Source organism: Hemitrygon akajei, chromosome 1 (assembly GCF_048418815.1).
Source record: "Hemitrygon akajei chromosome 1, sHemAka1.3, whole genome shotgun sequence".
Taxonomy (NCBI): Eukaryota; Metazoa; Chordata; class Chondrichthyes; order Myliobatiformes; family Dasyatidae; genus Hemitrygon; species Hemitrygon akajei.
This window is the reverse complement of record NC_133124.1, coordinates 35,001,297-35,028,559: the sequence shown is the minus strand read 5'-3', so window position 1 is coordinate 35,028,559 and position 27,263 is coordinate 35,001,297. Positions and strand designations below refer to the sequence as shown.

The following is a 27,263-nucleotide window of genomic DNA, read 5'->3' as shown; positions in this document are numbered from 1 at the left end:
ATATGGTCTACAAATTACAATGTGAGATGGAAAATGCAAACCAAAAGGACAACGTTACAATAGTCAAGGGGGATTTCAGGCTGGTGCTGGATCCCAAGAGGGGGATTTTCCCAAGAGGATGGCTTTTTAGAGCAGCTTGTGTTTCAGCCAGCTAAGAGATTGGGTGTTGTGCAATGAACCGGAATTCCCCAATGAACTCTTAGGGGAAAGAGATCATAAGGATGCAATTTTGAGACTTTATAAAGCACTGGTGAGGCCTCAGCTGGAGTAGTGTGAGCAGTTTTCAGCCACTTATCATAGAAAGGATGTGCTGAAACTGGAGAGGGTTCAAAGGAGGTTCACAAAAATGATTCCAGGATTGAATGGCTTGTCATATGAAGAGCATTTGATGGCTCTGGGCCTGTATTCACTGGAATTCCAAAGAACGAGGGGTGACCTCATTGAAACCCATCAAATAGTGAAAGGGCTTGATAGAGTGGATGTGGAGAGGATGCTTCCTATGGTGGAAAGTCTAAGCCCAGAGGACACAGCCTCAAAATAGAGGGGTGTCCTTTTAGAATGGAGATGAGGATGAATTTCTTTAAGCAGAGTGTTGAATCTGTGGAATTCTTTGTCACAGGAAGCTGAAGAGCCCAAGTCATTATGTATATTTAAGGCAGAGGTTCATGGATTCTAGATTGGTCAGGGCATGAAAGGATACAGGGAGAAGGCAGGAGATTGTGGATGAGAGGAAAATTGGACCAGGCATGATGAAATGGTGGAGCAGACTTGATGGGCCAAATAAGATTGAATTCACCCTGAAATTTGAGGAGAAGTCAGATGTATCAGTTTTACAATGGAGTAAAAGGAATTACAGAGGCAAGAGAGAGGAGTTGGCCAAAATCTATTGGAGAAGAAAACTGGCAGGGATGATGGAAGAGCAGCAATGGCTGGAATTTCTGGAAGCAATTCGGGAGGCACAGGGTATATACATCCCAAAGAGGAAGAAGTATTCTAAAGGAAAGATGACACAACCATGGCTAACAAGGGAAGTCAAAGTAAATGCCAAAGAGAGGGCAAATAATAGTACAAAACTTAGTGGGAAGTTAGAGGATTGGGAAGGTTTTAAAAACCAATAGATGGCAATTTAAAAAGTCATTAAGAAAGTAGATGGAATACAAAAGTAAGCTGGCCAGTAAAGGAGAGGTGAGAGTGGATATCGGACCACTAGAAAACTATGCTGGAGAGGTAGTAATGGGGTGGGGGAGGGGACAAAGAAATGACGGACAGATTGAATAAGTATTTTTGCATCAGTGGAAGGAACTAGCGGTATGGTGGAAGTTCCAGAGTGTTGGGGTCATGGTGTGTGAAGTTGCAATTACTAGGGAGAAAGTTCTTGGGAAACTGAAAGGTCTGAATGTAGATAAATCACCTGGACCAGATGGACCACATCCCAGAGTTCTGAAAGAGATCACTGAAAAGATTGTCAAGACATTAGTAATGATCTTTCAAGAATTAAGACTCTGGAATGGGTCCGGAAAACTGTAAAATTGCAAATGTCACTCCATTCTTCAAGAAGGGAGAGAGGTAGAAAAAGGGAGATAGGAGGCCAGTTCATCAGGAGTAAGTTAGCCTTGCTTCTCTGTTGGAGTAGGAGAGCTTTAGGTTCAATTATGTCCTTATTAAACACTCAGAGTGTAGCCTCATCATAATCAACAACTATCAAGGACAGAGTACAAGGTCTCATGGCAACATCCTCTCTCTAGTCAGCGGTAGCTGTTAAAGTACATGGTTATTTGAGAGAAAGACAAGTAGGATTGCTCCTTTTCGCACACTGTGACAGATACCAGGACTGTTAGATTGACTACCACCGAATCTACTTTTTTCTCTCAAAATGACGGTGGCATCAGAAGCACTGCTTCAATAAAACTGACAATGAAATTCTCAAAGATCTTACAGGGATTCTGATTCCGATTCATTTGTTCAGCACATGTAGATCGAAACATACAGTGAAATGTGTGTCTGTGTTAACAACCAGCACAAACTGAGGATATGCCTGCAAGTGTTGGTGCCAGCATAGAATGCTCACTATGATCAGAAGAACAGCAGCAACAAAACAAGCCCCTTTCCTTCCTCCCATTCAACCTCCTACCCACTCATACACACAAACAGTCCTCCAGCCCTAGGACAGGCTGGGCCTCCAGCCTCTATTGGACTCAGGGACTTGCAGACATTGACCTCTGACCTCACCAGTGGACTAGCAGACTCAGGGCTTCAGCCATTGCACCTCAACTTCTGATTGATCTTTGCTCTTCGATCTTCGGTATTGCCATCGACAAAGAGTGCTCTCCGCAGAGAGCCAGTATACAGATAACCTGATGAGCCTTACCCTAGAATAACCACACAATGTCTACAGCAACTGGGTTTCCATAAAGCCTACCATAATTATCTGCAGCGTAGATACTCTTAGCTTCTCTACCAGAAAGTAGCAGATTGGAAATAGCAGCAGAACCCAAGAGGGGAAAACAAATCTCCAGAGGGACCTGATGCTTGAGGTTAAAGGATGATCCATGGTCTAATGAATAAACTGTAGTAACCCAACATCTCACTGATAACAGAATCAGAATCAGGTTTGTTATCACCAGCATGTGATGTGAAATTTGTTAACTTAGCATCAGCAGTTCAATAGAACATAGAACATAGAAATCTACAGAACATTACAGGCCCTTCGGCCCACAATGTTGTGTCGACCATGTAATCTACTCTAGAAGCTGCCTAGAATTCCCTACCTCATAGCCCTCTATTTTTCTAAGCTCCATGCACCTATCTGAGAGGCCCTGAAAAGACCCTATTGTATCCACTTCCACCACCACCGCCAGCAGTGCATTCCATGCACCCACCACTCTCTGTGTGAAAATTCTAGCCCTGACATCCCCTCGGTACCTATTTCCAAGCTCCTTAAAACTGTGTCCCCTCATGTTAGCTGCTTCAGCCCTGGAAAAAAGCCTCTGGCTATCCACACAATCAATGCCTCTAACCAAGATATAACCCAGATATCCAGGGGTGTCAAGGCCAAACGTCCTGAGTCCACCTTCCTGAGAGGCAGGAATGAAGATGATTTGTCAAAGTTGCACCCAGGGTAGGAGAATCAAAGCCCACGATGGCACAAGTTGAAAGTGAGAGGGCAAAGACTTATTCATCCCCCTTTGCTCAGTACTTAGTTGAACCACCTATCGCAGCTATTACAGCCAGTAGTGTTCTTGGATAAGTTGCCGTGAACATTGGACAACACGATGGAGCAAGAGTAGCCCATCCTTCCTTGTAAAATTGCTCAAGCCGTGCCAAGTTAGTTGGGGAGTGGCGGCAGACAGCATTCATGTGATGTTGCCAGAGATGTTTGATCGAGTTTAGGTCGTACTCTGACGAGGACACTCAAGGGCATCAATTTTCTTCATTTGAAACCACTCCATGGTTGCTCTGGCAGTGTGCTTTGAGTCATTGTCCCCTGTTTAAACTTTGTGGCAGAGGCTAACAGGTTTTTCTCCAGGATCTCTCTGTATTTAGTAGCATTCATCTTCCCATCGAACTTGGCCAGATTTCCAGTCCCTACTGCTGAAAAGCATCCACATAACACGATGGCACCTCCACCATACTTTGTTGGGTTGGCGTTACTTTGCCGATGCCAGTACTAGATTTACACCGTACATGCTGCTTATTGTTGAGGCCAAGAAGTTCCACTTTAGTCTCATCTGACCACAAGACCTTCTTTCCACATCTTTACAGTATCTTCTAAGTGATGCTTTGCAAAGTCTTTACTTGCAAGGGTATGCTTTATCCAGGGTTTTTCCCTTGCTAGGGAAGGAAACAGAGTAACTGTTGGCATTGTGTAGCCCCTCTTACATGTGCCATTCTTCTCTGGTGACTAAGTTTAGAGGGGCGCCTGACCTAGGCAGCGTGGCTGTGGTTTCATATTTTTTCCACTTTTTCATGATAGACTGCACTGAGCTCCAAGGCCTTTGAGATGGTCTTTTACTATTTCCCGGATTTATACTTCTCTATTCCCTGACTTGTCTTGAATGCTCTATTTTATCTTGATTTTGGTTTAGTCTGTTAAATATCTACTATACTGCTGGACCTTACAGAGAGAGGGGATATTCATTCTGATGAATTCATTGAAAGCAGGTCATCTTCCAGTTTCTACATCAAGAAATATTGATGAATATTAACCATTAACAATAAGGTAATATATTGCACCAAGGAAAATGGGCTCAGTAATTACAAAGGGGATGAAAACTTTTTCAGCCTCACAATTTCGTTTTTTAAATTTTAGTAAATTGTTGGCAGCTTTTGGAATGTTTCTTTTGATTTGACATGATGCACAATGTTTTGTAGATAAGCTCAAAAATCTTACTTCAATCTATTTTAAATTTAGAAAATGAGACAGTCAAATGTGAAAACAGTTGTGGGGATTGAATGCTTTTTCAAGGCACTTGTAATTTAAACCTAGATTGTAAAATGGAACTTTGTCCCCATGAAGTATTTGCAACATCCCCCAATGATGCAGCAGCAGTACGTGGATTGGGAGGATGAGATCAAGTAGGTTTATCCTTCGTTCCTATTTCTATACTACCTGCTGCAGACTCTGTCTGGGTGTTGTGTCCTTTGGGATTCAGCCAGCTTAGTCAGTGGTGATGCTACCAAACAATTCACACTTTTGGCCATTAAACTCTTCCAGCCAGAGGATATTATGCACCATGACTACACTGGGTGTTTTAGCAAAGTATCAAAATGGAAGAGTACTGATTAACAACTGACAGAGGACAATAGGTTGTAAGCAGGAGGGGATGATCTTCCTATGTTTGACCTCATTGAGACTGTGAGACTTCAACTGATGTTGAGGACTCCCAAGGCCACTGTCTTCCACGAGTTAATCACTGTGCCATTCCCACGGGTGGATCAGTCCAGATATTACAGTGAAGTAGTCTGGCATGTTATCTGTGAGGCATGATTCGGAGTACGACTGTGCCTGCCCAATGGATGAGCCCTCCTAGCTTAGACACCAGCGTCCAGCTGCTCCTGTTGACCTTGCAACGTCTATCTCAAGGTCAGGGGTAAATCTTATGTTCTAATGGCAGAGAATGGCAAGAGAGGAGACTTGTAAATTTCTAAGTATTTGTGAATCTTATCTTATAAATATTTCCAGTCATTCCAAATTTATTTCTTGATATAAGCTTTCAATCGGTGTGAAATTCCTCTTTGCTTTCAGACATCATAAAACATCTGGTATACCTTCCTGTAGCACTTCATGAAACATAAAGGCAACAACCTGCATTTTCTGAGTACAGAGAGAATCCCAGTCATTGACAGTACAGAGGCTGGGCTCACAACCATGCAGGCCAAAAATGGAACTATTTTGGTGACCTGTACTTCCTAGCTCTTAGTCTATAGCTTTGTAGGCTACAATATTTCAGATGCTCATCCAAGTGGTAAGTGTTTCTACCTCTCCCCCGCCCCTTTTGTTTGGTTTATTTGGTTAGCTTATTATTGTTGACAGACGTACCAAGATATGATGAAAAGCTTGTCTTGCATTATGTACATACAGAACAACACAGTGCATTGAGATGGTACAAGATCAAACAATAACAAATGCAGAATAAGCTACAAGGAAAGTGCAGTGTAGGTGGTTAGTAGGGTGCAAGGCCATGATGAGATAGGAGGTCGAGTCTATCTCATTGAACTAGGGAACCACTCTATAACCGTATAACAGCAGGGCAGGAGGTGTTCTTGAGTCTGGTGATACATGCTTTCAGGCTTTTAGTATCTTCTGCCCAGTGGGAGAGAAAAGAATTGAGAATATCCAGTGTGGGTGGGGTCTTTGATTACGTTGGCTGTTTTGCTGAGGCAGTGAGATGTAAAGACAGTCCATACAGGGGAGGTTGGTTTCAGTGATGTGAAAGTCAGTGAACTCCAGATCCCCTCTGTGAAAAATACCATCAACACACCCTAATCCTTCCACCTAATGACTTAACCCATGTCACCTGATCATTGTTCTGCCTGTTCAGAGAAAATAGGTTGTTCCTGTTTAACCTTTTCTAATTATGCAAATATAAATTAAGTCTCTTCTTTGTATCATTTGTTTTAAAGATGATGACCCAACCTAGCTATTTTGTCCTTGTACTGTAAGCCTTGACAATATTTTGTGGATTTTGCAAACCTCTGTGGTTCTGCTACGATGCGGTGATGAGGACAGTAGACAGAAGTCTATCTAGTTGCAGCCCAAACAGTTTTTTAAGCAGTTCTGCTGTGTCCTTATTTTAGTCGTATAGCACCCCAGAAGGCTACATGAGTGGCAATAGCCCTAATTAGTTTTAAGGACTATAATGAAATATTCTGTATAGCATAGATTATGAATGTAAGAATAAAAAGTATTGCACGGTTTATTTTTGTGTTTCTTTTGTTATGAATAAAGATTATTTTGATAAAAATATTAGTGCCTCAGCATGGCAATTTTCTTGTGCATCCATATGACATAGGAGCAGAATCATGCCATTCGGCCCATCACTTCTGCTCTGCCATTCCATCATGGCTGATTTATCATCCCTCTCAACCCCATTCACCGGCCTTCTCCCTGTAACCTTTGTACCCTTACTAATCACGAACCAATCAAGTTCTGTTTTACATGTATCCAATGACTTGGCCTTCACAGCCACCTTTGGCAATAAGTTCCAAAGATTCACCACTCCTTGGTTAAAGAAATGCCTTAACTACTCATCCTGCTAGCTTCAGGGATTTGCGGAAAGGCACTCCATGAACCCCCTATTGTTCAGCGTTTCTTATTATCCAGTTCCTTATTTTGTATCACTTGCCCTGATCCTGTTTACCTTCTCTAAATACTCTGCATTTATTCAGAATGAAATCCTTTTGCCAGTCTGCAACGGCCTGATGCATCTATTGTTCCCTTAAAGCTGCTTGGAACTTTCGTCCTCATGAATTCTTCCTCGATATGAATTTAATATATCTTATCCAAATAAACATCAGTAACTGAAGCAGATAAAACCCATTTTGTACGTTGCTCCTGATTTGACATTCAATAAAATCACGGCTAAGTTTTTAACCTCATCATCAGCATCCTGTGCTAACCCAAATCCCATGAATTGCTTAATATCCAATAATCTATCTGGTTTTGTGCTGAACATGCTCAGTGGCTTGTTTAGAGAATTCCAATGATATATCACCTGCTGGGTAAAGCAATTTCTTTTACCTCAATCCTGAATGACTAACCTTTTACTTTGAGACTGTGACTCCCAGGTTTAGATACTACATCAGAGGAAAGTATAATTCTTGAATTTGCCCTTTCAAGCTCCGTGAGAATTTACATTTTAATGAGATCACCTCAACACTCTTCAACACTTGTGAGTATAAACATAGTCTGTTTAAGTTTTCAGTCTGGGACCTAATCCTCACCCCATGATCCAAGCTTCCTTTATACTTTGTGTATTGCAACTGTATTGTTCTTTAGCTCAGAGGAATGATACCTGCAAGCATTTTTCTAGGAGCAGTCTCAGCCCCGATTCTTATGCTCTGTCTTGTTAACCAATCTTCAATCCATGCAAATATATTACCATGATTCTACATGCTCTAATTTTGTTTAATAACACCTTATGTGGCCAAATGCACCACATCCTCTGGCTTCCCTTTATATATTCTGCTAATTACAACTTCAAAAATCTCTAGCAAACTCATAAAATGTTCTTTTTCATAAATCCAGGCTGGCTCTACTCAATCTGATTTTTCAAGTGCCCTGTACCAAATTATTTAATAATGGATTCTAGCATTTTCCCCAGTATTGATATCAAGCTGTCTTTCTCTATTTCTTTCTCCCTTGCTGTCTTACAAGGTGCTATCACAACAAGCAAAAGGCCTAATGGTGGCCCTGCAGAACCTCACTGTGTATAGAAACCAAATGTGTTCCCTTTCTGCAGCTTGGCCAGTTTTTAATCCAAATTCACCACTTTACGTTGGATCTCACAGCTTTGGCTTTCTCATTGATTTGCCACAGGAAATTTTAAATTTGTTTGCTAACATCCATGAAGGCCAGACTGAGGCTCTTCTCTCAACAGCCTCCATTGCTATCTCTGCAAAAAATTAGGTAAAGTTAGTTAAACACAGCTTTGCTTGGATGACCCTGTAAAGCCTGAGAGTAAGTAATCTCTGCTTCCGTAAATAGTGATTTATGCCTACTCTGATATCCTGCCCAATGATTTGCAGTTTGCATGATTGACCAGTGGACACTCATTTATCCCTTTCTCTTTTAGCAGATGTCAGTAGATATGATCTGCCTTCCAGCCTTCTGAAGCTGTGCATATGGCCAAAGGAAAATGGCTGCACTATGTTTGTTTTCTCTCTAAACTCTGAGATACATTTTTAGTTAAGTCCAGCATTTCATCCATATCTAACATGCCTTTTATTCTTTGTTTATCATTCTCAATACTTTTCATAATTCATCCTTTTTGGCACATTTCTGTCTCCTGGGAAGACAGATGCAAAGTATACAACTAGAAATACGCATTAGAATTCTGCCTCCATACAGGGTATGGTTCTTTCCTCTGACAAGATTTGTGTTTTCCTTTGATGTCATCTTTCCTTTTATATTTTTTTATAAAAGTCCTAGGGCTTTCTTTAATTGGCCTGCTAATATTTTTCATGCATTCTCTTTAGCTTCTGAATTTCCATTTTAATTGTACCCTTACATCTTCTATACTTCTGACTTTCTCCAGTGTGACCCCTCGGTATTTTTCATAAGCTTCCCTTTTTTCCTGCCTTAACTGGCAGTGTGTGTTCCACAGCATCCATGGCTTTTGTATTTGCGGGTTCTGCCTTGTCCCTTATTCAGAAAATATTCGTCCAAGCCCAAATTGTCCCCTCCTTGAATGCCTACCAGTCCACCACCACTCCCCCATCCCACCGCACACATACACACTGATTTAGCTTCAAGTAATTATTTATTGTTCATAAATGTATTCTGTTCAGATCTGGTATACCATAAACCTATAAATTTATCCTTGGCCCAATTTATAACTTTATTTCCTTGTCTATTGATATCTTTTTGCATAACCATGCCAAACCTTTGGAGTAAAATTGCCTGATGCCATCATTTTACTTGCAGATTTATCCCCTAAAACAAAGCGGTTCCATCCTTTGTTGGACTCACCTTGTTCTCCTGAGCAGTTTTAGAATTCTGGACCTTTTATACTCTTTCATTTGGCCAGTCCCCTGTATACCTTGGGGCCATTGACATTTCCCATTATTGCTGCCTTGTTAATTTGCGCTTCTCAAATCATGCCTGTTTCTCCTTCTGCATGTCTTCTGCTCACTCCTGGCAATGTAATTGCCCACTGATATCTGTTCCATTTGATCTTCAGATTTTTGAGAGACAAAAACACAGATCAGTTGTAATTGAATGGCGGAGCAGACTTGATGGGCAGAACAGCCTAATTCTGCTCCTATGATATTATGGCCTTAGATCTCTAAAAGCAAAATATTGCAGCTACTGAAAATCTGAAATATAAACAAAATAAAATGTTGCAAATACTCAGCAGGCCAGGCAGCGTCCTTGGAGAGAGAAGCAGAGTTAGAGGTCCAGGTCAATGACCGTTTTTCAGAATGAGTTCTGTAATGTTAACTCTGTTCCAGTTTTCTAGCCTGCCAACCAGCCTCTGAAGGAACTCTGCTTCTGCAATTGAAACACAACAACAGGAAACATTTCAGGCATTAGGTGAAATAGTTCTTAAATAACACAATCTCTGTGCTGGGCACATTTGCTAGAATCAGAATTAAGTGATTTAATCCTCATGCATCATATCATATTTTAAGGTCACATTTATTTAGGAGCTTTTGAACTTATTGCCTTACATGCAAATATTTTTCAATGCCTTCATTTATGAAGTGTTCATAATGCGCTTTTAACATAAATGAATGGCTTGGAAACATTGTGGAACAAAATCTGACAGCCACCCTCAAACATATGATAGAGCAGTTGACAAAGAGCTTTATGAAAGAGATCAGTTGTACAAAATGTCTTAAGAGAGAAGAGCGAGATAGAGATTCCGGGAGAGAATTCCAGACCTTTGGACCTTGGCTGCTGAAGGCATAGTCACAAACAGCCGGTGGGTGATCTGATACGTACGCACAAAAAGAAATCCCTAACTGCTATCGAATATCCTACTAATACAAATCTCTGTGATCTATAGCTTAAAAATTAACCTTAACAGAGGCCCTCTAATAAAAAGAGAAAGTCAGAAACATAATGCTTCTATCAATTTGCAGCAAGAAGAGCAATTAACCCCTGACTGATACCACCCACACCAAGCAGTTACATCTTGATTGAATTTTTAACTTTGTTTTCTTAGCGGTATTCTGATCTGACTCCAAATTGCAAGGTCAGCAATTAGATGATATATTAAAGTGAAGGTGCATGAAATGTTGTGACCTTATCAAAGGTGTGCCCACCATGTAGCCATCTGTTCTAACCAATCCATAGAGCCATGAGACATGCCGCAAGGAAACAGGCCTTTTGACTCACGGTGTCTATGTCAGGCCTCAATACTCACCTTCACCAATCATACACTAATCCTTTTTGTTGTATTGCACATCCTCATTACTTCCTGTCCCATCCCATCTCTCTATTTTCTTGTGACCCATCTACTAAATTTACAGAAGCCAATTAAAATATCTCCCAGCATATCTTTTGCAAGTGGGAGGAGACCTAGGCATTTAGGGCAGTCTAACGAAGAATGTGCAAATGCCACCCAGACAGCATGTAAGACTAAGATTGAACTCAGCTCTGTGTCATATTGAAGTAATCCACAAATCAGCTATTCAAGGCTATTCCCTAAGGTGCAACAATGAAGAAAAGGAATAACCTGGTTCAAAACCTTGCTTAAAACTCTGAAGGCATATTTTGTCACTGGGGTAGGATAAGCAGATACTGCTACTGCTATAGGTGATAAATAAAACTGTGACAAAATCCGAGATCAAGTTAATTATTGACCTGAGTCTGGAATTTACAAGCAATTACAAATGTCCTCTGATTCACCTCAGCAGTCATAGGATGCTCCAGTGACCTGAAGTTGCTTATTTAGTAGTCTTAAATGCACGTCATTAGTAGCTAAACACGCAGATTCAACACTACCCATCAGGAATGCCAGAAGAAATCCAAAATGCCAAAAGATGATTTACCAAAACTCTTTAAAGTTCTCACTGATATATTTGGGGATTGAATAAATATACTGTAATTCACATTAATCTCTTTAAGAAGAGATGTTATTAGAATTTTTATTTAAAATATAATCAACTTGGTATAATGCCATCTTTTCTCCCCTGCCTCTCTGATCGTTTAAGTGTAGACAGAACAGGACTTCACTGGTTGGTATTGTGTTTCTTTATTCAGCAAGATTTGGCTGTTAAAGTGCCAGCTGTTTCACTCTATGTGAGCTAACTTCATGACCCGCAGTAAGTGCATTCTGAAACACGCAAAATAGTTCCTTTTGAGCTCATAAAGACATCAATATGCAAGTCCCTCAAGGAGCTGGAAGGAAAACTAAAGGGTTCAGTTATTGAAACATGTTGCCCCTTGGGCTTTATGGTGTTGGTCAAAAAGAATACAAGCAGCAGGGAACACACAGACCTTGAAACAAGTAGAATGTAAAATGTTTCCACAACCTAGAAAACAAATTTATTTCAAGGCTGGGCTTCAGAAAAGTAATTGTCCTTAACTAGGAAGCGATTTAAAAAGAGCTAAATTGAGAATAGTTCTCGGGTGACTGGAAGGGAAAACCCTCGGGAAACTTGTGTGGCTTCATTGGCCCTGAATGGAACCAGACAATGGCAAGAAAACAAAAAAATATACTTTCACACAATCACCTAAAATACAATAAAGGAATAGTCAGGGGAACATGAGTAATACTTAATGAACTGAGTGTATTTTTCTGCCATAAAATATTGAAGGAAACCTTAAAGATGTCCAGAAATGTAGTTGCTGTGGTGCACATTTAGATATGCTGTGCTATGCAATGTGTTACAAACAGAGTGAGTGAGATAATGGCCCATTGGGCAACACAACTACACAGAGCCATTTTCTCTGCTACATTAGTTTTCTATGGGCTGCATTTGGGCTTTGACAAAACAGGACAGCAAAGGTCACCGTATTTGGAGCAGTTGGAGAAGGGAAGAAGGACAGCTATGACAATGGCAGGGAAATGCAGGCCACCAGCTTTCAATGTAAGCACATGACATGTGTGAAATTGACAAGTAACAATATGATTTAAGTCCAAGAAAGCACAGGAAGTAAGTTCTTTTTTCCTTGGCATTGGAGAATGCTCGGTGTTTGTAGCCATCATTAGCTGCAGTGTGATCAGCGGAGATATGCTTCTAAGTAGAGTTGCATTCTTTCTAAAAACAATATGTATACTGAGTTGAAATAGGAGTTTAATAGTTCTTGTCAACAATTCAGAGAAAAGAAAAAAGTTTTTCAAAATGAAACCGAGGTGGCTAATTTAAATTTTATTTGGGGAAAAGATTAACATTTAATAAGTTTGAAGTCTACCAGCTTCCTTCCTGTTTGGAAAGCAGATATGGAGGCTTTGGAAAAGGTGCACAAGCAAATACTTTCCAAACCAAGATATTGCCTGATTTGAAAAGTATCAGCTATAAGGTTGGACAAACTTGGATAGATTTCTCTGAAGCAGTAGAGTCTGATAGAAGTATATCAAACTATGAGATGGGTAGTTAGTCAGAATCCTTTTCACAGGGTGGAAATGTCATATAGTACAGAGTGTAGTTTTAAGGTATAAAGATTTACCCAGTGTGGTAGGGGTCTGGTACAAACTGCCAGGGTAGGTGGTGCAAACAGATATGATAACAGCATTTAAGAGGCACTTAGACAGACACAAGAACAAACAGGGAATGGAAAGATGTGGACTGTCTACAGGCAGTTGTGCAATTTAAATTGACACTTGGTCAGCACAGACTTGGAGAGCCAAAAGGCCTGTTTCTGCGCTGTACTGATTAATGTCCTATTGTCTGTACAGTATTGCCTAAGGGGCAGAAGGAGCAGTTATAAACCCACCCTAGCAGGGTTGGTTGTTTACAGGTTGACCGTGGTCACTTCCCCATGATTTCCCTCCCATAATCATTAATCCTTCTAACCACGTTGATTCCTCAAACCTGATTACTAGGCCACTATGTACTCACTTAACCATGTTTACCAGGTGAATAGGGTTCCAAACTGTTGTACCCTCTGCACATTAGTTACACAGAAACGCACTTGATCATTCAGCTGCAGTCTGGAAATTAACAGAATGTAATCTGCAGATTGAAGTATTAAATTTTAATTGAGAAAATAAAGTGGCTGCAACAACAGAATGGAACAGAGTGAGCAGAGTTCCATATGACATGAATGATGTGAGTGCTAAGTCTGATGCTCAAAAATCACGAGTAACCTGTGGCCAGTGTGTAAAAGATGGCTGTGATGTCTGTAGAGTGTTGAGTAGAGAGGTTAAAAAAATGTAGGGGGACTGAAAATTTAAGTGACAGTCAACGGTTTTCTGAAAGTCTCAAGTGATGAGGGAAAAGGTCAGTTAAAATCTTTTAATGGGTGGATGAAGAATGATTGGACTTCTTCAACAGCTGCAAAATAACTGATTGAGAGAACAAAATGCTGGCAAAAATTCAACCCACACTTTGAGCTGGCCTCCAGTCACCGGACTCATAGATCAGAGCTTCAAAACCAGAGGTAGGAACCTGGCACGCTTGTTAACTATTTCCGCACAAGGCTTAGAAACGTGGCCAATGGATGCAAATTCAAGGAAGTGGATGAAAGATTAGTCGACCAACTCATTTGGGGCTCGACATATGAGCACATAATTGAGAGGAGGAAGTCACAATCATGTAGGCTGCAGATACAGGTGCAGCCGAAGCACTGGAAGCCAGAGAAGGCCGCTGATTGCTCTATCCTCAGATTTGTCCTTGTACGAGTTTGACACAGCCTCTCTCCCATCAGATTTCTGAATGGTCGACAAATCCATGAACATTATCTCACTAGTCCTCTTTTGCACTATTTGTCTAATTTTGTAACTTATCGTAATTTTTATACCTTGCACTGTTCTGCTGTCACAAAGTAGCACATTTCATGACATACGTCAGTGATAATAAACCTGATTCTGATTCTGAGTTTTACAAAAGAATTAAAACCAGATTGAAAGAAGGCCATGCAGAAGAATTCTGTGAATTCTGCCACATGAATTCACAGAGAGTAATGGCTTCCAATGAATCAAAGCAGTAATCTCATCTGCTGGGAGAAAATGTGAAAATCAAAAGTGAGAATTTCTGGAAGAAGCCTCATAGGAAGAATGAAAGGATTAATGTTAAAGAGATAAAATTGGAACATGGAAGATAACAGAGATTGAGGCTCATTTTGATATCATCTATCATGGAGTGACTAAATGTGGCAATTCACTGAGAAATGAAATCTACATGACAATCCAGAGGATGAATTCCCTTTCCATCATCCTTGAGTTAAACTGGATATAGAAGCTCAAAATAATATTCTACCAGTCAGGTTTTACCAAAAGATCTTCTCTGAAAACCTGAAGGGAGTTGGGTATCGAAGGGAAAATGGCCTCACGTATAAGAAGACAAAGGAACTTGGAATAATCTAAATCAGAGAGAGGAAGTTGTTCACTGCACATTCTATGTTACAGAAGTTAGAAGTTGTGATGATAAACGGTGATCACTGTAAATCTCAAGAAGGAAGAGACAACACTGAAAATTGAGAACAATATGGCAATCGAAGATTGCTCTACAGTTTTAAGCAGAACCAATCCCAGTATAGTGGGCTGGCTGGCGGTGTAGTGGCATCAGCACAGGACTTCAAGGCAGATGATCCTGAGTTCAAACCCAGCCGGGTCCCAACCTGAGCAGCAGCAGTATCTGCACGGAAGAAAGGTCTGGCAATCTACTTCTGTATCTTGCCATGAAAACCCATGGTCCATGAAGAGTCCGACTTGACTTAACGACTGAACAACAACAATAATCCAAGTATGTCTAACTTGTTTGATAAACTGGTCTGTAAAATGGTCTTATAGCTTGAAGATTTGAATATTACTTCATTGTGAAACCAGGGATCCAGCCCCCAAGTAGCAATCAAGTTGAAGGGAAAACTTGAAAATGAATTCTGACTGATGCAGAAGAATAAAGTAGATAGCTATAGTCATGAAACCTAGTGATGCTTGAGATCCATTTTGAGGAGAGGTGATTAATGATATGCCCAGAAGCAAAACACATGAAATAGATGGCCAAGAGAGATCACTATCCAATCCTAACACTGTTACATTTAATTTTTTAAAAACAGCAAACTTGATGCCAGAAACAACAAGGTGTGAGGTTTCATTGAGAAATCTTCATTCTGACAACATTTAACATTTCACTTCTGGAATACAAATCCTGATGTTTACCTTTTGACTGTAGAGAAAGCCAGGATGTGTTCAGTAAAACATAGATTAGATTTGAAGCGTGCAGCAGAGAACCAGATGAGCGGATGATTAATTCTGCTGAGTGAACAATGATGCTCACAACAACAACCTCCACAAGGCGATGATCAGAATCAGAAAGGCCAAGTTCAAGCTGCACACTTTGAAATGAGAAAGAATCACCAGTTTTGAAAATGATGTACAGATCAGAAAATGTTAGAGCCATCAATGGGATGAAAATGCCAAAGAGTAAATCATTAGCACAACACTTTACGGTACCAGTGATCCGGGTTCAATTCCTACCGTTGACTGTCGGGAGTTTGTACTTTATCCCTGTGACCGTGTGGGTTTCCTCCAGGTGCTTTGCTTTCCTCCCACAGTCCAAAGACATACCAGTTGGTAGGTTAATTGGTCATTGTAAATTGTCCTGTGATTAGGCTATGGTTAAACCAGAGGTTGCTGGGTAACGTGGCTCAAAAGGCCGGAAGGGCCTATTCAGTGCTCTATCTCCATAAATAAATAAATAAGCTGAAGATCTTTCTTGGCCTGACCCCGTCTGTGAATTGTTTCTTTTCTCATCCGTCGCACACCAGACAGATCAACTTAATGAAAGATGCCAAATACCTCTGTCACAATCCCATGAAACAAGTTTCAACAATTCACGGAGAGATGAGCCCATCATACAACAGCTGAAAACAATTTGCCATTTGACAGATAGAAGCCTCTTTCAAAGGCCCAGGAGCAGTTCTTGCATAAGACGGCAAGCTGTTTGATTATATTTGCATCCAAAGCATTCTTGCCAGCAGAAACAAGATAAATAAAAATTGAGCGAGCACTATTAGCAGTCATATAGAGTATGACTAAGGAAAGTTCCACACCTACCTCAATAGACACTTAAATGGGCATATGGATGAAGGAAAAATGGAGTTATGTGGGAGGGAAGAATTAGATTGATCTTGTAGTAGATTAAAAGGTCAGCACAACATGGAGGGCTGAAGGGCCTCTACTGTGCAATTGAATGTTATAAAGTGATCAGTAGCCCTTAGAACAAATTTACAAGGGAGATCCAGCAGCCTACAAGGATTTGACTAATAGAACTGTACCCCACAAAAATGGGTCCTTTGGCTCAGCATCTATTCCTGAGGCTGACCCTGAAGTTGTAGTTCCACCCTGAAATAAACTAATTTGTTTACTTTTTATTGCTTGCACGAAATGTTCTTTTATTTTCACACATTGGATGCCTGACGCTCTTTCTTAATGAGTTCTATTGGGTTTCTTTGTTTTTGTGGCTGTCTGTAAGAAGCCGAATTTCATTGCTGTACATATATAGTGCACATACTTTGATAAGAAATATACTTTGAATTTTGAACTTGCTGCCAATAGATGCACTACCCTGGTGCTGCAGGAGATGGATGAGATGAAAGGTCAAGGTGTGGAATTACTCTGTCTCATGTGTGACCCTATCAAAGCTAAGTAATGTGAGAGAGGAGAGCACAAAGACAAGATTCAGTCATTGATACAGTGGCAGCGCGAAAGGATAAAACAGTTAGTAAAATTGATGGTCAATTAGAGATGGAATCTGATTGTAAATGGTGATCAATTAGCTGGATGTAGAATCTTCAAAGGGAATTATTTCAGAAGATGCAAGAAAGCCATACAAGTGTAGCAATGAAATTTGAGATGTGGTTTGATAAGGTGCAAAGGTAGAGAACATAAAACAGCACAGGAACTGACCAATTGGCCCACAATGTCTGTGCCAAACATTATGTCAATTTAAACTGCATACCTGCTTCTTAAGCATTGGGAATGTACCTGCTTCCTCCACTTCCCCTGGCAGTACATTTCAGGCATCTACTATGTAAAAAATTGCCTTGTATATAAATATATCTCCTTTTAATTCTCCCTTCTCACCTTAAAGGTAGACCTTCTAGCTCTAGTATTTGAGATTTCCATCCAATATACCCAATCTCCAAAGCCTTTCTGTAATTCTGTGCATTCGGAACTGCACATAGTACTCAAAATGTGGCCTAAGCAAAATTTTTGATACAGCTGTTACATGGTTTCTCATCTTCAACAACTCAACACCATGAGCTGAGGGTGGTAGATGTTGGTGAATCCAGAAATGGCCTCTGAGATACTACTGATGCCATGAGACACTAAGAGGGTGGATTTGCTCAAATGCAACAGACAATGTATTGGTAGATTACTGCTACAAGTTCCCATCCATTAGATATATGAACCAGAACAATTACTTTTGGAACTTGAATCTTGATGGCTGAGCAAGAAGTTCTTCAGAAACTAGTGACACGATAACACAATGCTCTGCTGGAAAATTAAGGGAGATTACCAAGTGCCTCGGATTACCATTGTGCCATGCTCATGGGTTAGATGATCTTAAAAAAAAGATACTCAATCACTTCGAGCTGAGTAAGATGTTCTCCTAAGGGGTTGTCTGTTGCTGGGTCCTCAGTTGTCTGCAGAGGCTGATCCAGGATCCACATATTCTGGTGCAGTGTGGACACGAGTAAGTGGTGGTCGTGGTTAGTGATCGGGTCTCTTGGTTGTTCATTCTCTCCTTTTGCAGCTGTACTGTTTCTCTGAGGAACAGCAGAGGCTACTCTCATGTAGTGCACCACCCTTTGAACAGATTTCCCTCTGGGTGTATCTACTAAATGTGATGTTTTCCCAGTTTTTAGATGTAATGTTGAATTTCTTCAGGCCAATTTTGATGTTATCTTTGAAGCATTTCCTTGCCCCACCTGGAGCTTGCTGCCCTTCCTACCTCTGGGAGTAAAGGATCTGTTTAGGGAGACGTGAGTTAGGCAGCCAAATGGCATGCACTATCCATCAGAGTTGGTGTTGCTTTAACATTGTGGAAATGCTGTCCATGTCGACCTCTTCCAGTACACCGCTGTTATTGTGTCTGTCCTTCCAGCTGACTTCAAAATGGCTGAATAATTAAGAGGACATTTGATTGAATGCGTAGGATCAAAAGCAAGCCCAACCCTTTCTGTTCGTCATTCCAGAATCTACCCCTAAACATTTCCCTATCTGAATAGTAAGACCTTTTATGAAAGCAGATTTTTTTTAAAAAAGGATGTCATATATTAAAAATGGAAAGGGATTTATACTCTTATAGGAGCATGTGTTCCTTTTCTACTTTTTGTATTATATCACTCACAGGTATCTACTTTCTGCATAAAACCACACCCATCTCCTGACAGCACATAGTCTTTAGTCTGAAAATAAATACAATATGTGTCTTAACTGCAATATGATGTCTCCTGACCCTTCTTCTCCAGCTCACCATCATCCCTCCCTCGTGATTACTGTCCTCCTCATCAACCTGAGGCCATCACTCCTCACACCTACTCACTCCCTGGCAGACAAGGGTACCAGAAATGTGGGAACACCACCACCTGGAAGTTACCCTCCTAGCCACACTTCATCTTCATTGGGAAATATTTCACCTTTCATTCACCACAGCTGGTTCAAAATCTTGGGACTCACACCCTAACAGCATTGGCAATTGGTTCAATATCGTCTCATGTACTTAGATGTAATGAAAAACTTTGTTTTACCTGCCATCCATCCAGTGGATTTCAAAACATAAATACCGTACATCATTGTCATACAAGGGAAACACAATAACAGAATGTAGATTATAGAAACATAGAAAAGCCTACAGCACAATACAGGCCCTTTGGCCCACAAAGCTGTGCCAAACATGTAATTGCTTTAGAAATTACCTAGGGTTACCCATAGCTTTCTATTTTTCTAAGCTCCATGAACCTATCCAGGAGTCTCTAAAAAGACACTATTGTATCTGCATAGTATTATAGTTTTACAGTTACAGAGAAAGTACAGTGCAGGTAGACAAAGAAGATACAAGGGCCATTATGAGGTAGAATGTGAAGTCAAGAGTTGATATTTATCATCCAAGACGTCAGTTTCAGAGTCTGATAATAGCAAGACCAAGCTGTTGTGGATCCTGGTGGTGGGTGTTCTGAAGGTTTTTTAAAATCTTTTGACTGATGGAAGGGGGGAGAAGGAGAACGGGGGCGTGGGGGGGTCTTTGATAATGTTGGCCGTTTTTCCATGACCGCGAGAAGTGTAGACAGGGTCCATGGATGGGAGGCTTTTTTTCATGACGGACTGGGCTGTGTCCACAGCTCTCTGCACCTTAACGAATGGGGTTGTTTTAGAAAGCAGCTCAGTACCACCTATGCAATGGCTCAACCAGGGAAATCCACATTGCTTAAATAATACATAATAAAACTGTGAACTCTCCCTGCCTTCCAAATTGCTCAGTGCAGCAAGTATTCCCACAAGACAGGCCTATCCCTCCAACTGCCTTTGTGCAGGAAACCTGCAGAATCATTTTAAAACCATATGTATGTGTTACATGATCCAGTTTCAATGTAAGATGAAACAAGATTGAGAGACAGGACTTTATGGAAATTATATAAAGTCTCTAATTTTTGCTGCAGGTCTTCCATGTTCCCGATGCGCTGATGCCTAGAGGAGCTATGACATATATATGTCTGGTCTCTGTTCAGTAATTTTCACTTTGGTGTAGCTGCCCTCTTATGGGCAAATCAGACTTTCACAACACCCATGAGGCTTGTTTTAGAGTGATGGCTGGTTGGAGCAGGTCCAGTGCTGCAAACCAACTCATATTTGGTCACTTTGTATTTGAAACCAGCTGGCTCTTCTAAGGGATATCCACCACCCACAAATTCCCAGACTGTCCACTTCCGATTTTAAGTATATAATCTTTAGCCAGCCACTGGTCAGCTGAACCAAGAGTACAACCATCCACCCATCAATCTGCCTACCTGCCTGGCCCACCTTGAGATCAGTGCACCATTGTACCTTCCAAACGTCAATGGTACTGGTATGGTTTGTGGTTGCCACGTGTTCAAGCTACAATGGAAAGCTTTCCATGCCTACTGTTCATACAGATCAAAATCATTCTGCGGTGTTTTGAGGTGGAACAAGGTAAAACAGGAACAATGCAGAAAAAGTGCAGAGCAGGTAAACAATAAACTGCAAAATCATAACAATGGAGATTGCGAGTTCAGGAGTCCATCTTATAGCACAAGGAGCCTGTTTAGGAATCTGATAATAACATGATAGAAGCTGTCCTTGAGCTTGGCAGTACATGCTTTCAGGCTTTTGTATCTTCTGATCAGTGGGAGAGGGGAGAAAGGAGAATGTTCTGGGATGGGTGAGGTCAATGATAATGTTGGCTGCTTTGACAGGACAGTGATGAGTAGAGACAGGGTCCATGCAGGGGCTGGTGTCTGTGATGTACTGAACTGTGTCCCTAACTCTGCAATTTATTGCAGTCACATGCAGAGCACTTGTCATATCAAGTGGTTATGTATTCCTGTAGAAGGCTTTCTATGCTGCATTGATGACAATTACAGTAAGTAGTGCAAAAAGAGAGGAAGAAAATGGTGAGGCAGTGTACATGGTTCATTGTGCATTCAGAAATCTGACAGCAGAGGAAAAGAAGCTGTTCCTAAACCATTGAGAGTGTGTCTTCAGGCTCCTGTACCTCCTCCTTGTTAGTAGTAATGAGAAGAGGGCACGTCCTGGGTGATGGAGACCCTTAATGATGGATGCCACCATTTGAAGATGTCCTCAATGCTGGAGAGGCTAGTGCCCATTATGGAACTAGCTGAGTTTGCAAATTTCTGCAGCTTTTTCTGATCCTATACAGTGCCCACCCCATACCAGACAGTTATGCAACCAGTTAGAATGCTCTCATTGGTCCATCTGTAGAAATTTGCTGGAGTCTTTGGTGACATACCAAATCTCCTCAAACTCCTAATGAAATATAGCTGCTGCTGTGCCTTCTTTGTAATTGCACCAATACGCTGGGCCCAGGATAGATCCTCAGAGATGTTGACATCCAGGAACTTGGAAATGATCACCTTTCCGCTTCTGATCTCTCAATGAGGACTGGTGTGTGTTCCCTCGACTGTCCCTTCCTGACATCTACAATCAATTACAGGTCTCATTGACACTCAGAACAAGGTTGTTGTTGTGACACCACTCAACCAGCCGATCTATCTCACTCACTTCTGTATGTCTTTTCATCACCATCTGAAATTCTGCCAACATTAGATGTGTCATCAACCAATTTATAGATGGCACTTGAGCTGTGCCTAGCCACGCAGTCATGGGTGTAGATAGAGTAGACCAGTAGGCTGAGCACGTATCCTTGAGGTGCGCCAGTGATGAGTAGATGTTATTTCTGACTGTGGTCTCCCAGTGAGGAAGACAAAGATCCAGTTGCAGAGAGAGGTACAGAGGCCCAAGTTTTGAAACTTGTTGATTAGAACTGAGAGTGTGAAGGTGTTGAACGCTGAGCTGGCGTCGATAAGCAGCAGGCTTATAAGCAGAAGTTTTCAGTGCTCCACGAGGAACTCTATCAGGGCTTGATGCCTTGTGAGGGTTCAGCCTCTCGAAGGATGTTCTGATGTCAGCCTCCGAGACGGAGATCACTGTGTTACTAGATGCTGCAGTGATTCACACAGATGTACTTTTATTCTCTCTTTCAAAGCGTGCATAAAAGATATTGAGCTCATCTGGAAGTGAAGCATCACTGCCACTCATGATGTTAGGTGTCACCTTGGAGGAAGTAATTTGTGCAAATGTGCATCCGATTCTGTTTCTAACTTCAAACAGGATTGCTTCTTTACTCTTCCTAGGTTGTAACTGGACTTCATGTATAGGTCTGGGTCACCATTGTTGAATACCATGATCTGGCCCTCAGCAGACTGCGAGTGTCCAGGTTCATCCATGGCTTTTGTTTTAGGTATGAGCGGTTTGTTCTCAAAGGCACGCACTCATCCACACAGGTCTTGATGAAGTTGTTGACAACTGTGGCATATTCATTCAGATTCAGGGATGAGTTCCTGAATATTCTCCAGCCCACTGATTCGAAGCAGTCCTGTAAGTGCTCCAGTGCTCACTTGTCTATGGTGGCACTCCTTCCAATCCCACGCTCACCCTATCCCCTACCCCTACCCCTACTGCTTCCTCTGATGTCCAGATGAGTGAAATAATGACTCTCATCATCTTGGACATGCCCTCTTCTCATTACTGCCATCAAGCTGGAGGTACAGGAGCCTGAAGACACATACTCAGTGTCTTAGGAACAGCTTCCCCTTCTCCTCCTGAATGGCCCATGAACACTACTTCGGTATTTTGCTCTCTTTTTGCACTATTTATTTATTTTTTTCTGTTTCGTTTTGTAATCTTTGGTAATTTTTATGTATTGCATTGTAATGCTGCTGCAAAACAACAAATTTCATGACATATATCAGTGATAATAAACCTGATTCTGAATCTGGACCCCCCCCCTCCATGATTCTAGCCGCCGATCATCTCATTAACTCCATCGCCAAACGACAGACCTCGAGGCCCTTTATGATCCTACTCCAATCCCAGACTCCTGTACTCCATGATGATCTAGTTAATGGAAAGCAGACAGGAAAGGTTGAGTGTACAAGGTCAGATCAGTGGCCTGCAGTGCCTTGGATCTGTGGGCAAACTTCTGTTAGTTCAGTGCAAACTGACTTCTGAATGCACCTTTACAAGCACTGATCAATTTCCGAGCAGTTTCTGCCCACAACTCCACCCCCACCATCTACTCCTATTCACATTCCAAACATACTTCCAGTAAGTATCAGGGCCAAGCAATTTTATTTTTTTAAAAATACTTTCCCAATTTTTTAGATTTGATCTGTATTATAAAATTATGGCACTTCTTTTCTGATACTGTGTCACTTTTGGACCATTAAGTCCCAGACTCATTTCATTGTATCCAATAACGTAGCTTAACTAAACCTCACAGGGATACTCCGTTCTCCAGTACTGTGATATTTCTCCATGAAAGCCATCTCTCTGTCTTCTCTGAGACTGATGGCTAATTTAGTGCAAGAAAGTTTGTGCTTCAGTTTACTCTTGCGTCAGCCAGCAGCGGAGTTGAGACAGCTCAAGTGTCCTCCTGAGCGTCTCAGTGGTGGGGAGGCCAGGAAGCTTGTGGTAGCATCGAGTTGATGGGCAGAACTGTAACCACTAGGGATGGAGGTAGAGTTGGGTGGGGAAGAAATATTCGTGATGCATCTTGTCACTATATAGCGGGTGAAGGTCTTCTGCTAACTGTGAAGAAGAGCTCTTATAGATAGTGGGGTCAAGGGATATGGGGAGAGGGCAGGAACGGGGTACTGATTGTGTATGATCAGCCATGATCACAGTGAATGGCGGTGCTGGCTAGAAGGGCTGAATGGCCTACTCCTGCACCTATTGTCTATTGTCTATTAAGTGACGCACTTTGGGTGGAGTAATAAGTGCAGAACCCACACAAGTTGGTGGGCCGAGGCAAGTAATGGGGAAATCTCAGTATACAAGCCCAGTGATCCCTAAAGGTGGCAGTACAGGTAGATAAGATGGTGAAGAAAGTATATTAAATATTTGCCTTCAGTAACCAAGGCACAGAAAATAAAAACAAAGAGGTTATTGTGCACTGTGGAGTACTGCCTCACAATAAACTACATATTGCTATAATACCCTCCAAGAAAATGTGCCTCTGTTCTTTACCTTTAGATCTTCTTGACTAATTTATATATTGCAACACACACAAAATGCTGGAGGAACTCAGCAGGTCAGGCAGCATCTATAGAAGTGAATTAACAGTTGATGTCTCAGGCTGAGATCCTTCTTTGTGACTGAAATGGAAGGGGGAAGATGCCAGAATAAGAAGGTGGGGAAGGGGAAGGAGGCTAACTAGAAGGTGATAGGTGAAGCCAAGTGGGTGGACAAGATAAAGGGCTGGAGAAGAAGGAATCTGATAGGAGAGGAGAGTGGACCATGGGACAAAGGGGGGAAGTAGGGGACACAGGGGAAGTAATAGGCAGGTGAGAAGAGGTAAATGGGCAGAGTGTGGAATAGAAGAATTTATTGCTTTCTTTGGCTCAGTTCTGCCCTGGTCAGGGTTTTGAGGAGACATTTTTGGTAGGAAGAGTATGAAATATGACTGACTTTGTCCCCATTTAGCATAAGGATGCTGAACCCAATTGCGCCAATGAAGTCTCTTGGTCCAAAATTTACCTGATTTACCCTGCTCAAAAATTCAAGAGATTCTGCAGATGCTGGAAATCCAGAGCAACACACACAAAATGCTGGAAGAACTCAGCAGGTCAGGCAGCAGCTATAGAGGGGAATAAACTGTCAACATTTTGGGCCAAGAGACTTTATCAGGACTGGAAAGGAATGGAGACAAAAGCCAGAATAAGAAGGTGTAAATAAGCAGTCAACGTTTTGGGTTGAGATTCACCTGGGGAAACAGTATAAGCTAACAGGTGATAAGTGAAACAAGTTGAGGGGGAAGGTGGGTGACCCAAAATGCCAACTGTTTATTCCTCTCCATAAATGCTGCCAGATGTGCAGAGTTTCTCCAGAATTTTGAGTGTATTATCCTCATCAAGACTGGTTAATTAGATCGACAGAAATCTTCAGCCAGACCAGGAGTTTATACACGTAAACCAATGGCTATATTTCCACTTGGAGCCATTAAGTAAGTGATCAGTAATGGACGAGGGTTCTTAGAGGGGAATTGGTTTTGAGTTCCACAGGATTCTCTTTCTTTCTCGTAGCTTTGTTCCTATTCTATAAGAAACAGTTACAGACATTTTCAAGTAGATAGCTTAGACGTCAAACCTTCTGATGGAACTTGTCAAGAAGCTGCTCAATAATTTAATCTGTTTGCAGGAAGGTAGAGCATCAAGAGGCCTGTGAGGGTTCAAGATACTTCTAAAATCAAACATAGGACCAAAGTCGTGATTAACCTCAAGCAAGGTTTTAACAATAAAATAATTCCAAACTTTTTCCCAGTGAAAAGTCCCTTAGTTATTTGATGTTACACTTTACCATGTGACTCAATTAAAATAAAGTTGAATGATTTAAATGGTAAGTACTGGATGAATTGTTAAGCATGTTGTAATAATATAAGGGTATTATAAAAATAATTGTTTTTCTTGTGGTCTTCTGGGCAAATGAATATTCGTATGGTAACAAACGAATGCCAGAACCAAAGCCTGATTATAACCTTGTGATTTTGGTGTGTTAAAAGTGAAGCTTCAAATAAACTGTGGCTTAAAGAGCTACTAATTTAAACAAGCAGGCACTTTTAAATCAAACCCACCAGTAATTTCCTTTTCATATTAAAGGAAGAGCAGGATTCTTTCAAACCACAGCTTTCATTCAGCATGATTAGTGGAATTTTCAGTGTCTGCAAAATCTTATTTGGTTACATTGCTAGTGTCAGGTGGTACTTGCAGCTGTTACCCAGCTGTTGCTAAGAGCAAACATATATACTGTTTGATTCCTCTATAGTGGTGATAACCACAGTACCTGGTTTAAAGTCAGGTGCTGCCTGTTTTGATGTTTTTTGTTTAGGTAGTACTGACTGATGGTTGAAGTGCCAATCCACTGTTCTCACTGGGTTTTAATAATTTAAAAATAAATAATTAGTAATTATAATGACATAATTAATAACACAGTGTTAATCATTTCAATAAGAGAAGAACCTATTTTTATTCTTCTAGTGTACAGTAGATGCAGATATAGGCAACTGACTTATTCAATAAAAAAAAATGTCATATAATGTGTAAAATGCAAAACTGTAGGTACAGGAAATTTAAAACAAAAATGAAAACAGCTGGAAATTTGCAACACATGACTGCGTCAGGAATTTTACAGAGGCTGTCTGCTTGTGGTGAACTGCGCTCATTTCCTTTTTCTCGTGTAGCGAACGAGCATGGGGATTTTCCACAACAGTGGGATTCCCAGCGGTGCAAGCGATCATTCGTTTCGCCCGCAGTGTTCACAGGGCTTGGCACCGAAAGCCTGACGTGTACAGGATTGAAAGGTGTTCCCACTCCCTGTGGATGTCTAGCTCACCCGTGAGCATGGTTACAAATGTAGTGTTGGTGAAGAACTGCCATCCATAGAGAACCCATGATTCACTTCGAACATGACAGTCCGCTGTTGCTGCCAGTTTTCAATCACCAGGTTCAAATAAGGCTTTGCTGTCTGGAGCAAGCAAAGAAGTGAATTGACATGTCTTAATGGCTGAGGCTGAAGGTGTCACACTTACTGGTATAGCAAAGACAAGCCACAGTTGTGTAGCGGTTAGTGTGATGCTATTCCAACATGGGGGTTTGGAATTTCAGTTCTGGCGTCCATTGTAAGGAGCTTGTGTGCCCTTCCTGTGAGCACGTGGGTGTCCTCTGGGTGTTCTGGTTTCCTCCCGTATTCCGAAGACATACCAGTGAGTAGGTTAATTGGTCATTGTAAATTGTCCTGTGATTAGATTAGGCTTAAATAGGTGAGTTGCTGAATATTGGAACATTGGAAGGGCCTGTACCCTGCTGTATCTCTAAACAAGTAAATAAGTTAATTAATCAAATAACTCTTTGGGTAATGAGTCAAAGTGAATCATATATGTCACCATATACCACTTTGAAATTCATTTCTTGCAAGCATTTACCAGAAATTAAAGCAATACATAGAATGTTTGAAAAGCTATAGATATCTAAAGAATGACAACCAACCAAAGTGCAAAAGAAAACAAAATTGTGCAAGTAATAAATAAAATAAATTCATTGGCCTCTTTGTTAGGAATACAAGTGGAACCCAGTGTGGCCTTCTGGTGCTGTAGCCCATCAGGTTTGATGTGTT

The 27,263-nt window shown here is 41.2% G+C and overlaps 1 protein-coding gene across 3 annotated transcripts in view; it reads left to right on the top strand.

The window, feature by feature from the left end:
• sulf1 (sulfatase 1) overlaps positions 1-27,263 on the top strand; it is a 316,869-nt gene that overhangs the window by 33,270 nt on the left and 256,336 nt on the right. The gene's annotated exons all lie outside the window — the stretch shown is intronic.